The sequence below is a fragment of the Vulpes vulpes genome, chromosome 12 (assembly GCF_048418805.1).
Source record: "Vulpes vulpes isolate BD-2025 chromosome 12, VulVul3, whole genome shotgun sequence".
NCBI classification, from domain to species: Eukaryota; Metazoa; Chordata; class Mammalia; order Carnivora; family Canidae; genus Vulpes; species Vulpes vulpes.
In genome coordinates this window covers 97,661,284-97,676,001 of record NC_132791.1, presented here as the reverse complement: position 1 = coordinate 97,676,001, position 14,718 = coordinate 97,661,284, and the positions used below count along the sequence as shown (strand labels likewise).

Below are 14,718 nucleotides of genomic sequence, written 5' to 3'. Positions count from 1 at the left end.
CCCATGCAGCCTCCGCCCTGAGCCCATAGGCCTCACGGGTGGGCGGCACTCACTTCCCACCCACCCGCACCCGAGGCCGTGAATGCTCGGGACTCTCAGGAGCCGAGTCAGGGAAGCGGACACCGTGGGCAGGGAAAGGTATCTACGTGTTTTTTTGTTTGTTTGTTTTTGTTTTTTTTTGAGCAGGTGTAAGAATTACGATTTTTAAGGTGTGGCAGACAAGAACAAGAAACCAGTGTAAACTTTTCAAAAATAACTATAGATTTCTAGAGCAGGTTTAAACGGTTCGTGGAAGGGCTGCCTTTGTTGTATTTTGTCACAAAACCCAAATATGAACGGAACGGCTTTACGTCTCAGAAAATGCACCACGTGAGCCCCCGGACAGTTCTTCTCAGGTTTTGAGCACTGGAAGGCTGCCACCGGGCGTCCCTAGACGACTGCTTGCATCTCGCTGCGGTGGCGCCGAGCTTTGGGTTTCATCAGCAACAGATTCCTTGTTTGTTTTTAGGCTGAGACCTTGTGAGGAGTCCCCAAAAAACAAAAAAACCCAAAACCCCACTAGTGTTTTACTATCGATGCATTTTGTAAGTTTACTTTTGCGACAGTATTTGCACGTCGATCAAAGAGAACGGGGCGCCTGTTTGGAACAGGGGTCAGCTCACTTTTTCTGTACAAATTAGGTGATATTCTAGGCTTTGTGGGCCGACCCGGTCCCGCGGTTAAGCCCTCGACTCTGCCACGAGGGCACGCGGCCACGACGTCACGCGCAGGAAGAGGTGTGGCCGCGTGCCCTCGGGACTTGACTGCGGAACACGGGGCATCTCTACCCGGGAGAGAAGCGAAGGACAAAAAGCAAAAGCTGGAAATGGGGCCCGGGCTCCGGCTCCCGCCGTGGCTCGTCCTATGGCGCCCGGGGCTGCCATCGCTACCAAGTCACGGCTGCACCTGCTCCCCGGGCCACGCGAGCTCGGAGGAGCCGCTCCCTGGAGCAAACCAGGGCCGGGTGGCGAAGCTGCCATTTGTTCGCACCGGATCCCATTGAATCAAGCGTGTTTTCTGTGTTGTACTTTCTCCCATGTGTCTGGTCAAGCCGTAGCGCCCAGGGAAGCACTAAGCAGCTCCTCCGAGTGTAGATCTCAGCTCCTGGTTTGGGTAGAGCCCTTCCTGGGGGGCGGGGGGCTGCATGGATCGCAGGTGCTTCTGGAAGCAACCCTGGGGAGGCTGGATGGACAGCCTGAGGCCTCCCGGGCTCCAGGTACCCCGGACAGCGGCCCACCACCTGCCCTGGCACTTGGCGCTGGGCACAGGGATAGAGCAGGGACTCCCCAGACCCGGGACCCGGAGCCACTTGGACTGCAGGGTGCGGCTCGGCAGGGTGGGGGTGCAGGCCCCTGCTGCCATCCTCGCCAGGCAGGTGTACACCTGCTGCAATCTGCTCAACTGCTTCGGGAGAATCGTCGTACAAGGCATCTCAGGGGCACCTGGTGGCTCAGCGGTTGAGCATCTGCCTTCGGTCCAGGGTGTGATCCCAGGGTCCCTGGATCGAGTCCCGCACCAAGCTCCCCGCAGGGAGCCTGCTCCTCCCGCTGCCTGCGTCTCTGCCTCTCTCTCTCTGTGTCTCACGAATCAATAAATAAATCTTTAAAAACCACCACCGCCACCACAACAAAATATAAGGCATCTCAGAAAACCAGCTCACAGATTGCTCTGACATCACAAGTTGCTTTGCGGGTGGTCTCTGAAGTGTGAAATATGGTCTACAACAAAATGAGAAAGTTTCGAGTCCTTTTAAAATAATTCAAAGTAATTTACATCAAATGTTGATGAAACAAACTCCGCAGCAGGGAACGGAATTTGAAAATCAAGAGCACAGAGGAACACAATGGTGAAGAACAAGGCCCAGAGTGGAGGAGGAGGCAGGGGGAGGAGCACAGCTCAGCCCTCCCCGGGGAGGGGAGGCCGGGATCCCCAGGCCCAGAGGCTGCAAGTAAACAAGCAAGGGAAGCACCCACCCAGCGCGCTGGGGCCCTCTTCCCGTTTGCCCTAAGGCTTTGCCGACAGGTAGGGAGAACCCTCGTGAGATGTTCACTGTCAGCAGTTCTGATCCCTGAATGGGAGGTGAGTGACAGCCGCAGGACACTACAAAACGACGTCTATTTGATGTCGCTTGTCTTCCAGGGAAAGCCCTGGATTATGCATAAAGAGCCAACATTTCCATCAGTCGAGGCATTAAACCCCAGTGAGGGCAGATGCCCACCTCTTACCAGGACCTACAGAGCCCTGGCCCTTCAGGGGAAGAGGCTCCTTTTCCCGGGTTGCAAAGCTACAGAGGCCAGGGTCCTGGTGGGGGGGGGGGGGGGGTGAGAGGGAGGCCTCATGTGCCCTCTGGTGGTGCATGGACTCAGGGGTCTCAGGGATGCTGCGCTACTCCTGACTGCCCGGTCACCCTCTATCACTCATTTTTATCACCCCTAAATCATGCCTAAAGGCAACCGACTTTGGATAGCTAAAATTGATAAGAGAAAAAAAAATGCCCTTACGGGAAATGACAGTGAGCAAGTTTCTTCCTAGAGAATCTTTGAGAATCCCGAAGCTTATAGAAGAGGTTTCAAGGATAGCACCATTTGCAAATGCATGGCATGGTCTTCCGATTTAAAGAAGTGCGTGTGGGGGCAGCTGTGTGGCTCAGCGGTTGAGCATCTGCCTTCAGCCCAGGGTGTGATCCTGGGGACCCAGGATTGAGTCCCGCATCTGGCTCCCTGTGTGGAGCCTGCGTCTCCTTCTGCCTCTCTGTGTGTGTGTCTCTCATGAATAAATAATTTTATTTATTTTTAAATAAATAATTTTTAAAAAAGTGGGTGTGGGCCTCTCTTGGAGCTCAAACATTCAGTCACCGAGTTATTTTTTTCTGATATGTGTTGATACATCCCAAACGGAGACATCTCTGGCCTCAACCTAAGGGTGCTATAGAAGGAGGACTCTATAAATAAACAGGTAGATAGACTAAGTAAACACACATAGACACACACACACACGATTTACAAGTGGTGCGGACAGAAGTCTGTGTATGGGGCACAGCTGGGGCCGAGGATGAGGGTGGGCAGTTACAGAAGCGGGTGTGGGGAAGGCTTTGCAGGGTGCACTGCGTTGGGCTCCCAGGGAGACGAGCAGGTGCAGCATGCTGCGGCCATGTGTGGGGGCAGGATCCCGAGAAGAGGTGCAGGGCCAAGGGGGGCTGCAAGCTCACAAAACAGGAACGTTGGGTGTCAGATGAGAAGGATGAGGAGGCGGAGAGGGGCAGGATCCAGGCAGCGGAGGCCTGAGCGCCACGGTGTCTCATGGGCAGCAGCCATCTGGCCAGAAGGAAATGAAATGAAGAAACGGTGCCTCTCAGAAGATGGGGACATGAGAGCAGGGCCGAGCCCCCTTAGCCACCCAACCTCGCTTCTGGTGGCCAACGGCAGCGCCAGCCGCCTGCCCTAGGACTGCACTTACAACCAGCGGGCACTCTTCCGCACGGTTCCCACATCCTGAACGCTTTCAAGCTTGTGATGGGGCAGCAACAGCAACATTACCCTCCTTTCACCGATGAGAACAGGCACAGAAGGTTCGAGTTCACCGCCTAGACTCCAGAGCTGGTGAGGGGCACAGCTTGATCTGCACCCAGGCGGTGATTCAGGAGCCGACCTCCTTCACTTGGGTGGAAGTGGCAAAGGAGCCCCACATGCCCAGATGGTGTGCAGGTGACGGGGCTCGGGAGGCGCTGCTCCAGCGCGGCTTCCCCAGGTGTTCCAGGGCGCCGAGAGCCCAGAGGGTGCAGGCACGGAAAGGTGGGGTTCTAGGATGCCCACCACATCCTTAAATTTACTGCAAAGTCATAAGAACTCGCTGGACTATGAGAACGCCCAGAGGCGGCTTTCTACTTTGTTTTTTTTTTTTTTTTTTTTTTGGCTTTCTACTTGGATACTGTGCAGTGGGGCCACGTTACGGGAGCTTAATGAAACCTCTTCCGGCAAGTGCCGAATGGAATACTAACACCATGCAAATTAAAAAGCCGGCCGACAGCCAGGAAGCAGGAGAAACGTAGCTGAACCTCTGAGAAATCGATCATTTTCAGCGAAAATAAAAGAGCGTGGTGGGCAGCAGGAGGCCGTGTCCGCCTGGCGCAGCCTCCCGGGTGGATGGTAGCAAAGTGACCTTGAGGGGGACTTCCAGTGACCTTGACAGGGACCCGGGCGTAGGAGCCACAGCGGCTTCTCTGGGAGGTAGCTCTGCAGTGGGCTGCTGAAAGCGGCCGTGGCTCCGGGAAAAGGGAGTGTCCACGGAGCCAACGGCTCGCCTCAACCCACAGGAGCAAGTCTCAAAAGCTGGAACTATTTAATTCTTTCAAGCTCATTATGTGGCGGTATTACTATTATCCCACTTTTTCAGATGGGGAAACTGAGGTAAAGAAAGTACGAGTACCTGGCCCAGATGACATAGCTAGTAAGTGGCAGAGCTGGATTTGAACCCGTGACTATGGAGATTTTCAGGCCAGGTGGTTCCATGAGCCCCAGGGCTTCTGCCAGAAGGATGCGGGCACAACTGTGCTCCATCTGCTCTGGTCCCAACCCCCACACAGAGAGCGAGCACGGAGCACAGCAAGGGTGGACGAGAAGCACTGCCAGGCAGGTGCCCCGTCTCTCCTCTGCCCGTGATCGCGGGTTGGATGTGCCTCTTGCTCCAACGCAAATGGTGGGTTGTTCCGAGGCCTTCTCCAAGCTACGCTGGGGATGGTCAGAAGGTCCATGATCCCGTCGTCATAATTCCAGAATCCAAAAGGTTCTGAAATCCCAAAACCTTACTGTTTAACTTGCTTGGCAATGAGACGGGAAGTGGCCTGACCTCACCGGAGGCAGAGCCAGACCTCCTGTTCGTGAGCACCCGCGTCTTCAGGCTCTGCTCCTCCTCAGTGCAGACACTTCCCTGCAGGAGTACTGACTCTGGTGCGGAGTAGCTGAGGGCGTGATGCGGGCTGGACACCTCAGAATTTGGGGCAGGAGAGGGTGGAGCTGCACGCGGATGGCGCAGGGGGCATCTGTGGGGCAGGCGGCGTCCTCTCTGGCTCCCCGACGGCCTCCCAGCAGCGCTCAGAGGCGAGCCACCACCTGCACCGAGCTACGTCCGGGACACTGGGCCGAAGCAGCCATGAAATTAATTTTTCATTAGCAAATCACAGATAAATCCAGTCTCTACTTAAAAATTAAAATAAGGGCGCCTGGGTAGCTCAGGCCGTTAAGCGTCCGACTCTTGGTTTCAGTTCAGGTCGTGATCCCGCAGTCGTGGGACGGAGCCCCATGTCAGGCTCTGTGCTCAGTGTGGAGTCTGCTTCAGATTCTTTCTCTCTCTTCCTCTGCCCCTCCCTGCTCTCTCTCTCTCAAGTAAATAAATAAAATCTTAAAAAAAAAATCAAAATAGGGCAGCCCGGATGGCTCAGCAGTTTAGTGCCGCCTTCAGCCCAGGGCTTGATCCTGGAGACCCGGGATCGAGTCCCACATCAGGCTCCCTCCATGGAGCCTGCTTCCCCCTCTGCCTGTGTCTCTGTCTCTCTCTCTCTCTGTGTCTCTCATGAATAAATAAATAAAATCTTTTTTTAAAAAAATCAAAAATATTTCAGCCCTCTCAGACCCCTTGCTCCAATCCCGGTGTCCTTACGTGGCCCCGTCCTCCTTCTAGGGGCTAACACCTGCCTGGTGGCGGCGATCCTTCCAATCCCGCTCTGGGCATTGTACTCTTACATATCTTGGTGCTTCTTTTGCTGCATGGCACTGCCCCCACTTTCAGTGCAAAATGCCAGTTTCGTCCTCAAAAATTCCCTTCCTTCCAGACTGGTGCATGTCTGCCCACTGGTGGACCAGAGACCATGACTCATAAATGTGTGCACGGGGGCTTCTCTCTTGAGGTCCTGGATAAAACCCACACTAACTTCCTACTTGTGAGCTGGGAACACCTGACACAAGGCTCACCCAACTTCAGAACCACCTGAGCAGCATCATTTCCCAGCATGCACTTGGAGCATCATAAAACCACCAATCTATAGAGGTCACTTACCCCGTGGCTTCAATTACTCTATGAAAAGCCAAGAACCCGCAATCAAGTGAAAAGGGCCTCTGACTCATCAATCCCATGGAGCCTTCAAAGGCCATCCTCCAGAAGGCAGAGCGAGGTTCCTGCTCGGACAGCCGTGTTCTAGGTTTGAAGGCCCCAGGCCAAACAGGAGCGGGGGAGAGGCTGTTTGGAGCGGAGGGGGCACACCGGCTCGGGCGGACAGCAGGCCAGCCGCCAATGTGGGGAAGCACTGATGTTCCAGCCTCCATCAGGTGGCACAGGGCTTCACACATCACGAAGGCTCACACTACTAGAACACACGCGCCTCACACCATAGTGCAAACCCTCTAATCACCCACCAGAAAAGGCAAAGTTACAAAAATGAACTTCAGAGTCAAGAGTGGTGTCTGATTTGCACTTAGACCAGCATCACAGGGGAAAGCACACGGGCCGGGCCCCCCCCCCAATGCCTCTCATGGTGGGGGGTACCAGCGGCAGGGTCACACCTGGACCTCGGTCTTCCTCTAGACCTCTAGACCATAGAATTTTCTCCATGTTGCACTCTGTTCATAGCATTGCTTAAAAAGCAGGACAGTCTATTTTAGAAAGACGCCCACCAAATAGCTACAATAAAATGCTGACTCTTAAAGGGTGATGTGGAAAATTTATTTACATGGAACCATTTTCCCAATGGTATCATGTAAATGATGCTACCACGTCAGGGCTGATAAGTCTTCTGCGTTCTCCTAATTGCTACCACTTGATGGTTGTCCTTCAAAGCTGCGTGTCTGGGTGCCATTCAGACAAGGTGAACACGTCTGCTCCTCTTCTCCAGCGCTCCCTGATTTACCACCACCACCTGCTTTTCAGATCACAACACTCTATAATTTGATAGTAATGTGTTGCTTCTAATACTCTTCCCCGTCTTTGCCTTCATTCCTGCTTTTTCTGTTACTTGGCTAAGTCTTAAGCCCATGTCATTTCCATCCATGGATCCGTTTCACACCTTGGGGTCTAAAACCTATGTAGTCACTCAGTAGAATGAGGAATTAAAACTCAATACTAAAAAACAAACAAACAAAAACAAAAAAAACCCCTCAATACTGTGACCCTTTCATGATACTATGAAGTCGGTATTTTTTCCTTGACATTTAAAGATAAAAATCAAGTACTCCTTCTACTCAACTGGAGAACTAGACACAGACAAGAATACTATCTGGGCTGTCTTCTTGCTAATTCATTTAACACCTGCTCTGATAAGACGCCAACTTGGCAATTCTCTACATTAAAAGCATGTCTGTACTCTTTAAATTACTGTCGTAGAGTATTTATTCATAAAGGAAAAAAAAACAGAAAGGAAGTTAAGATGAACAGCTAATACTCTATTCATTTCATCCTCCTTTGTTTTTCTGAAGTATTAATTTTAGGGTGATCTGTGTGTGGACAGATATGCCTTCACGCTGTCAATGCACCATTACATTGTTCATGGAATAAATGTATATGGGGGCATGGATCAACCTGCCAGCAGAGAAAAACATAATTAATTGATGCTTTTTACAGGGTAAGAGCCTTCCTCAAGGAGGTCATCCAATGTAGAGGGAAGGACACGGGAGTGGGGGGTGGGGTGTTGGTAGAGTAGACTCATGAAAGACTTTGTAGAAGTGAAGCTTCCCTGAATATGTATATGGGGAAAAAAAAATCTCTGGCCGCTCTGAGGGTCTTTCTGGTTGTAGCTGTTGATACTTCAGGGTATTACCAAGTATCACAATGCTATGAAATTCTGAAAAGGGTCTCAAGGTTAAAAAAAAATGAAATCAACGCCTAGAATCGAATGAAATACAAGTTGGGAGGATGTCTTAAGTTTCTGGCCCAAAGCTCTTACAAAAATATAGGCTTGGTTCCCGTAGATAAGCTTTCACCTGGATTCTTGTTAAACTTTAGTTCTGTCTGGCATATCTATAAAAAAAAAGGTATGGTGGTTTAGTTCAGGGGAGAGCAAGTGAATATAAATTAGGTCTTTTTTTTTTTTTTAGCAAAAATTCAAATTCACGGTTTGGGTTAAACTTAGTAATTTAGGGGGAAGGGATGAGTATCATAGGATCAAATAAAAATTGGCTTTTGGGATAGTTACACCCCAAAGTTTTTCTGAGGCAAATGAACTCTTTTTGCAAATTTCTTTATAGAATATAAAGTACTTTCCTAATTAAATGGCCATCCATTTATTTATTTGTCACATAAACTCAAAACTTTGTGTCTCTGATGTTTCCCAAAATGGTATACACCTAACTGCCACAATTCTTCCATCGTAGAAAAATTATACAGGGAATGCACCTGGGGGCCCGGCTTTGTACACCAGTTTTGTGACCTTGAGCTAATCACTTAACCCACTGGGACTCAGTTTCCCCACATCCGTAGGACAGGGTATGGGGTGTGGAAGGCACCTCACCCGGCACCAACATTCTCCACGTAGACTTCTACCGAGAAGCTAATGGTAACTGTTGCCTTCTTCTGAAAGGTAAAAAAGATGCTGATCACAGCAGCGCACTGTAGGAATATTCTAACGCTGCTTTAGGTCTTTGCCAGGCAGAGAGAAGTCAGTACCGAAAATGTCTCTAGAAGCCAGCCTTTTAGATAAGCAACCCGGAACATTTAACAATTGGGATAAATTTAAAATCTTCCTCAGTTCCCATGCTAAACATGAAGGCTTCGAATTTGCCCCAAAATGTCCTGTAGCCTTGAGTGTCCCTGGGTTCGTTTTCTCCCCCTTCTCTTTACATCCTCTTTCTCCTGCTCCTCTTACTAGTTAATCCCCGTAAGCAATTATCAGGCTGCAGAAAGTATAAGGCACCCAGGGCATTCAAACAATAATGCTGTGGGGGGAATTACTTTGGCAGGCATTTTTGCAGCTGATAAATAAAAAAAAATGTAATGTTGAAAAAGAACTGGAGGGGAGAAGTGGGCAGAAGGAAATGCAGGCTTTGCGCCGCTTCTGCCTCTGGCTGGAATGGTATCGGCGCCTCTGTATTAGCAGGTTGTCGGGGGAGCCAGCTTCTCCGGACCCGTTGGCTCCCGTCTTGATGATAAAGGAGCCCACGGAGGCCACAAATTCACCGATTTGTCCCCGAGGGGCCCCTGCTGCTTCCACCCTGACCTCGGACCTGGCTCTGGGAAGCAGCTCCTTGCCATTGGCACGCCCACCCCTCCCAACCTCAACAGGAACTTGACGGAGCGAGGTCAGCCCCGTCTCATCCAGGACCCCCGCTTCTCGTAGCACCAGACGAGCACGTGCTAGGGTCCCCAGCTGACGGGGCTGGGCGCCCTTGGCCTCCCTGTTTCCATCCGCGTGGACTTTCGCCAGCGGCCAGCGGGGCATCCACTCAGCAGCTATCGCTAGACACCTGTCACCAGAGGGCCATATACCTGCTTTCCGGCAGCCCATCCCCACCGCTCAAACTGGACACAGGTGCACACTTGCACACGTGTGCGCACACTGGCCCCTGAGCTCGGCCTGGTTTCAAGACTCCGTGATTCTGCACGTGGCCTGAAGCATCCCCAGTTTCCACAGGGGAGTAGTGAGTGGAATGTTGGGGCGCAGCCTAGGCGTGGGGACAGTGAGGACAGGGGGGACGGTGATGCCGGCCTTTAGAGCAGAGGCTACAAGGTATATAAGGGCCACGTGCTCCTACCTTCGCGGGTCTTTCTCCACTTCGATTTGGAAGCAGTCTTGTGGGCTGCAGGGGTTCCTGTCATCTTACATAATCTCTGCCGACGCAGAAGTCAAAAATGGGGCAGCCTCCTGCCCGAGGGTTCCCTCAAATTCCATGCCGCTAGCAAATCCCCAACCACCAAGTCAGAGAACATTTTGATCTCACTTTTAATTGCTCATTCAATTGTTCCGACTGAAACGTGGGCTGCCGTTTTTATTTTATACATTTGCCTTGGTCAGTATTAACCTCCCCCCACGCCCCCCCCAACGCCATGTAGATAATTGGCAGACAAATAAGATTTGAGTAAAGTTTTTTTTTTTTTTTTTTTAGCTTTAAATTTCCTAGAAGTCTTTCCAAATTACCCGTCGGATAACCTGTAAAAATAATTATTGCAGATTTTCTGGCTCCCGGAGACTATATGCTTTTATGATTCACCTCTTCTACTTTCCTTTGAGGAAAACATTTTCTCGTGTGACTTTACTGTTGGTCTAAGTGAATTGAGTCTCCCTCCTGCTGTGCTGGGAGCTCCTGCAGCCCTTCTTGGACCAGTAATAGACTTTGCAGCATGTGGTACTTTGACCCGCTTCTGAAATAAAACCGTTTTTGATGGAAGAAGGTATTATGTCCCTCAGTGGTGTGTGGGCAGAAAAAAAAAACAACTGATAATACACACACACACACACACACATATATATAACGTTTTAAAGGGTCTTTTAAAACCATTACAACAATGACAAAAGCAAAATTAATTCATCCATTTAACAAATTTTTTTTTAATTGAGCCCCCATTAGGGAAGGTACTGAAAACTCAGTGATTTTAAGAAATTTTTTTTTTTTTTTAAAGAAATGTTTTTGTAAATGTTAAGCGAACGCTGAATCAAAAGAGGAACTAGGGGCAGCCTGGGTGGCTCAGCAGTTTAGCGCCGCCTGCAGCCCAGGGCGTGATCCTGGAGTCCCGGGATCAAGTCCCACGTCCAAGTCCCACGTCCGGCTCCCTGCATGGAGCCTGCTTCTCTCTCTCTCTCTCTCTCTCTCTGTGTGTGTGTGTGTCTCATGAATAAATAAAATAAAATAAAATAAAATAAAATAAAATAAAATAAAATAAAATAAAAAAGGGAACTGGAAGAGAGGGCACTGGTGAGAAGCATCGCTCTGTGCCGGCACAGGGCTGCTCTTGGCGGGCCAGAGCCCTCCGCACCTGCCTGGGGCGCTGGCTCCTGCCCCCGGCGCCCAGCAGCACCACTCCCCGTGGGGCAGAGCCCAGAGGCGGGCAGTCCTCATTCCCTGCTGGTTTTCACGCCTCGGCTCCAAGTACCAGGTCTAGGACGGCAAAACAAGCTGTCAAATACCCCCGTGCCTCAGTTTCCCCCTCTGTACTAGAGGCCTTCCTAGTACCTACTTCAGAGGGTCACTGGGAGGATCCAAGGGGCCAAATTATTGAAAGTGCTTGGCGGTGCCCGGCTCAGGGCAAACCCTCCAGAAATGTGAAAAATTAGTATTATTCTGGCTAAAATATTTCTGCTGATACATAAAAAAGAGCCAGTGTTACATTGGACCATTTACATGTTGGAACTGTTGGTAATATTTTTATGCTAGATATTTATCTAATCTGAGGCCATTTAAGTGTTTTACAAAGGCTTTTTTTTCCTGAAATTTTTAAAAATTAAAAATCCCTTTCAGCACATACCTTTTCCCTAAGGGTTTTAATGGTTTCACTCCTCCACCCCGTGAGCTTCTTATGACAGCGCGCTCTAATTTCCCCCATTTCAAGGGTTTGCTTTCATTCGGGGAACTGATACTATTACTTATTCTCGGTGCTATGCAGCGCAGCTTGATCTTCCTCTAATTTCCTCATTATTTCCCATACGGTTTATTATCTCCTTCTTACTGCCTCCCCAGATGCTTCTGACGATCTCGCTGCCTGCCAGCAGCACTTTTTCTCTCGTCAGGATGAAACTGCAACTGAACAAAGTGCGGTTCATGATTCACCATCTTCCCAGATCTCCACCAGGCCTGTGGTCTCTCGAAGCAGCGCACGCAGACCACACGTTAGGGGAGTCCGTGATGAGAGGCCTCCCTGGCTGGGTCCTTGGCTAAAGGCGTTGGAGGAAAACTGTGGCCAGCGATCTCCGTGGGGGTGGCAGGCGATGCTCAGAGGACAGGGGAGCTAGGGAGAGAAACCTGGCCCTCGTGACCCTTCATCACAGGCTGCGATCTGAGACTCCGAACCACGGGCCCGTGGAGGTTCAAGTCCTCATAGTGCGGATAAAATTGTTAGACCCAGAATCTGGAATTTTTTTTTTTTTTTTTTTTTTTTTTTTTTTTTGCCTTCTTTCATCAGTGTGGAGAATACCTATGGCCTCTGCTGCTCTGTGAGGATAAGTCACACTCGCTCTCTGCACGGATCTGGGTCGCACAGCCGGGTCTTGCGGGACAGCTCGCCCCTCCTCAAGCTTGGCATCTGCCTCCTTTCCCTACAGAACTGAGAAACCGGGGCGCCCGGGGGGCTCGGGGATGAGCATCTGCCTTCGGCTCAGGGTGTGACCCCGGGGTCCCGGGATCAAGTCCCGCAGGGAGCCTGCTTCTCCCTCTGCCTGTGTCTCTGCCTCTCTCTGTGTCTCTCATGAATAAATAAATAAAATCTTAAAGAAAAAAAAAAAAAGAACCGAGAACTGTCTTCCTGTGAGAAGCGTGGCTCCTCCCAGCTGACTCGGATCTTCCCTCGGGCCTTGACACCATCTTCTATTTGGGGCGGGGGTTTCGGTCCCTCGGTCCACGCCATGACGTCTGGCTTTTTCCTCTGTACCCATCCTCCTTCTCGAACTTGAGCGCTCAGCACCCCCGGGAGGGCCTCTGATGCCACAGAGCTGCTCCCAGGGCAGGGGCTTGGGGTGGACCTTGGGAATGTGTTTTTCTGACCAGTTCCCAGGTGGGAATGGGGCTGCGGGTCCAGGGACCCCACAAGGAGAACTACTGATGTCCGAAAAGCAGCTTCCGGTGACTTCCTCACGCTTGAGTGTCCTGGGGAAGCTTCCGGATGCCCTGGTTTCCCAGCTAAAAACAGCACTAGTCCCACCAGCCTGATCCAGGGGTTAGTGGCCGGTAGAGCGTCACACATGGAGGCTAGCAGCTGATCTCGGGGAAAGCGGGTCTCTAAAATTTTCAGGCACGTTTAAACCAGCATATGCTACAGGGCCTTTGCCCCGAAGGAGGCACAAGATGTGAGGCGCGTGATGCTTCCCTTCCTCGCCGAGCTGTGCCACGATGACACCCCGACGCCGGGCACACGCTGCTGATGGAGGCCGGGGGTTCTCATGTCGCAGTGACAGCGTTCGTTGAGGACCTTATGGGATCGACGCTGTAGTGGTCCCCCAGCCCACGCCAGGCCCGGAGCTGACACACATATGCACTTGGGATTTAGGAACGATCACCTGTACTCAGTGTCATTAATTCACATGTTAAGGCATGGTGATGTCACGCGCCAACGTTTTGGAAGAGTGGCACTGCCACCTTCATGTCTTGCGAGTCCTGCTCTGCGTCACTCCCTGCAAACGCTTTAAGGAGATGCCCTGTGGGTGCCTCCCCCACAGCCTCTCACCCTCTCATCCTTCAGCAGGGAGATCCTCCCGGAGAGCTGACCCGGCGCCCCCGGTCTGGGGGTCAGCCTCCCGATGCTCCAGCCAGCGGTTCTCTAAGATGCTCTCCCTCGGCACAGACCTGGATCCCCAAACACACTGGCCCGGGCTGCGCCTTGCACGAGGGCTCCTGGCCGAGAAGGGCACGGTGTCGCCGAGCCACACCCTGCAGCGGCTGCAGCGGGAAAGGACACCGGCTCCGCACTCTGCGCAACTGGAGAGCAGCAGCCCTCCAACCACCGCTTCTTCCTTCTTCCATCTGGGCTTATCCGCACGTAGCAGGTAGCAGCACGTCTGAGCAGAGGTTCCCTTCCAGTCTCCCTTCACCTGTATTCGGGATTCTGAATCTGCGCGCCCCCCACCCACCCCACTTGTTTTCTGCGGCCCTGGAAGAAATCCACATTTATTCTGGAAAAAAAGTCAGTGGGAGTTCCTTCTAGATCATCCCAGATGCTCCGCTGCCTTTTCTTAAGTGATAATGCAGACCCGGGCAAGATGACTAAGCGAGTGCTTCTGTTAGGTTCTGGTGTCCCAAAGAGAGTGCGGCCCGAGGCTGTGGGCACAGCCGGGGATCACCCACGGCCTCGCCAGGATTTCCGTGCGGGGGGTGGGGGTGGGTGGGAATCTCTCCTCCTGTTCCTGCCTCGTGACGCGGTGCCTGAATTGGACTCCGAGAAGCATCCAGCTCCCAAGCAAGCACAGCCTCGGGTTCTGCTGGGCCGCTCAGCCTCTGCGGCTCGTCCTTCCCTCCGGCCCCGCTGGACAACAGCAGCTGCTCCTGCCGGGCCCCGGGAGGGAGAAGCGTCCCCCTCGTTGTTCACAAGCTACGTCCTCCCCGGGATGCACCTGTACTCCCCACACCCCCTGTCAAACCCTGTCCAGTCCGTGGGCCCCTCATGCCCCTTCCCTGACTGGCCTCTTCATTCCAGAGCATTCTGCAACCCTGGGAGCTGCTGTGGGGCTGCGTATTAATCGTGCCTTATTTCCTGTACTTCCCGATGTTTCTGGAAGACTGCCCCCACCTCCGGTTAGCCAATTCTTGGGGACAGGCAACAGTTCACCTTTCTTTTCTTTTCTCTTTTACAACTTCACCTTTCGAGTACATACCAACCAATCAGTGCCCGCACCCCAACTGCCCACCTCCTCCGCGGGCTCTCACGGTCCAGCCACTGGGCACCTGCTCTCAGCACCCCAGGACCAGGTGCCAGACAGCAGGGACGGCCCCTGGGTCCCAGAATCTGCAGAAATTACTCACCCTCGCCAACCCGGAGCCGGCTTACCCGGCCTCA

At 52.1% G+C, this 14,718-nt stretch overlaps 1 protein-coding gene across 3 annotated transcripts in view; it reads right to left on the bottom strand.

The window, feature by feature from the left end:
• The window catches only part of SLC22A23 (solute carrier family 22 member 23), a 163,836-nt gene that overhangs the window by 24,776 nt on the left and 124,342 nt on the right, over window positions 1–14,718 (bottom strand). The window lies entirely within an intron of this gene.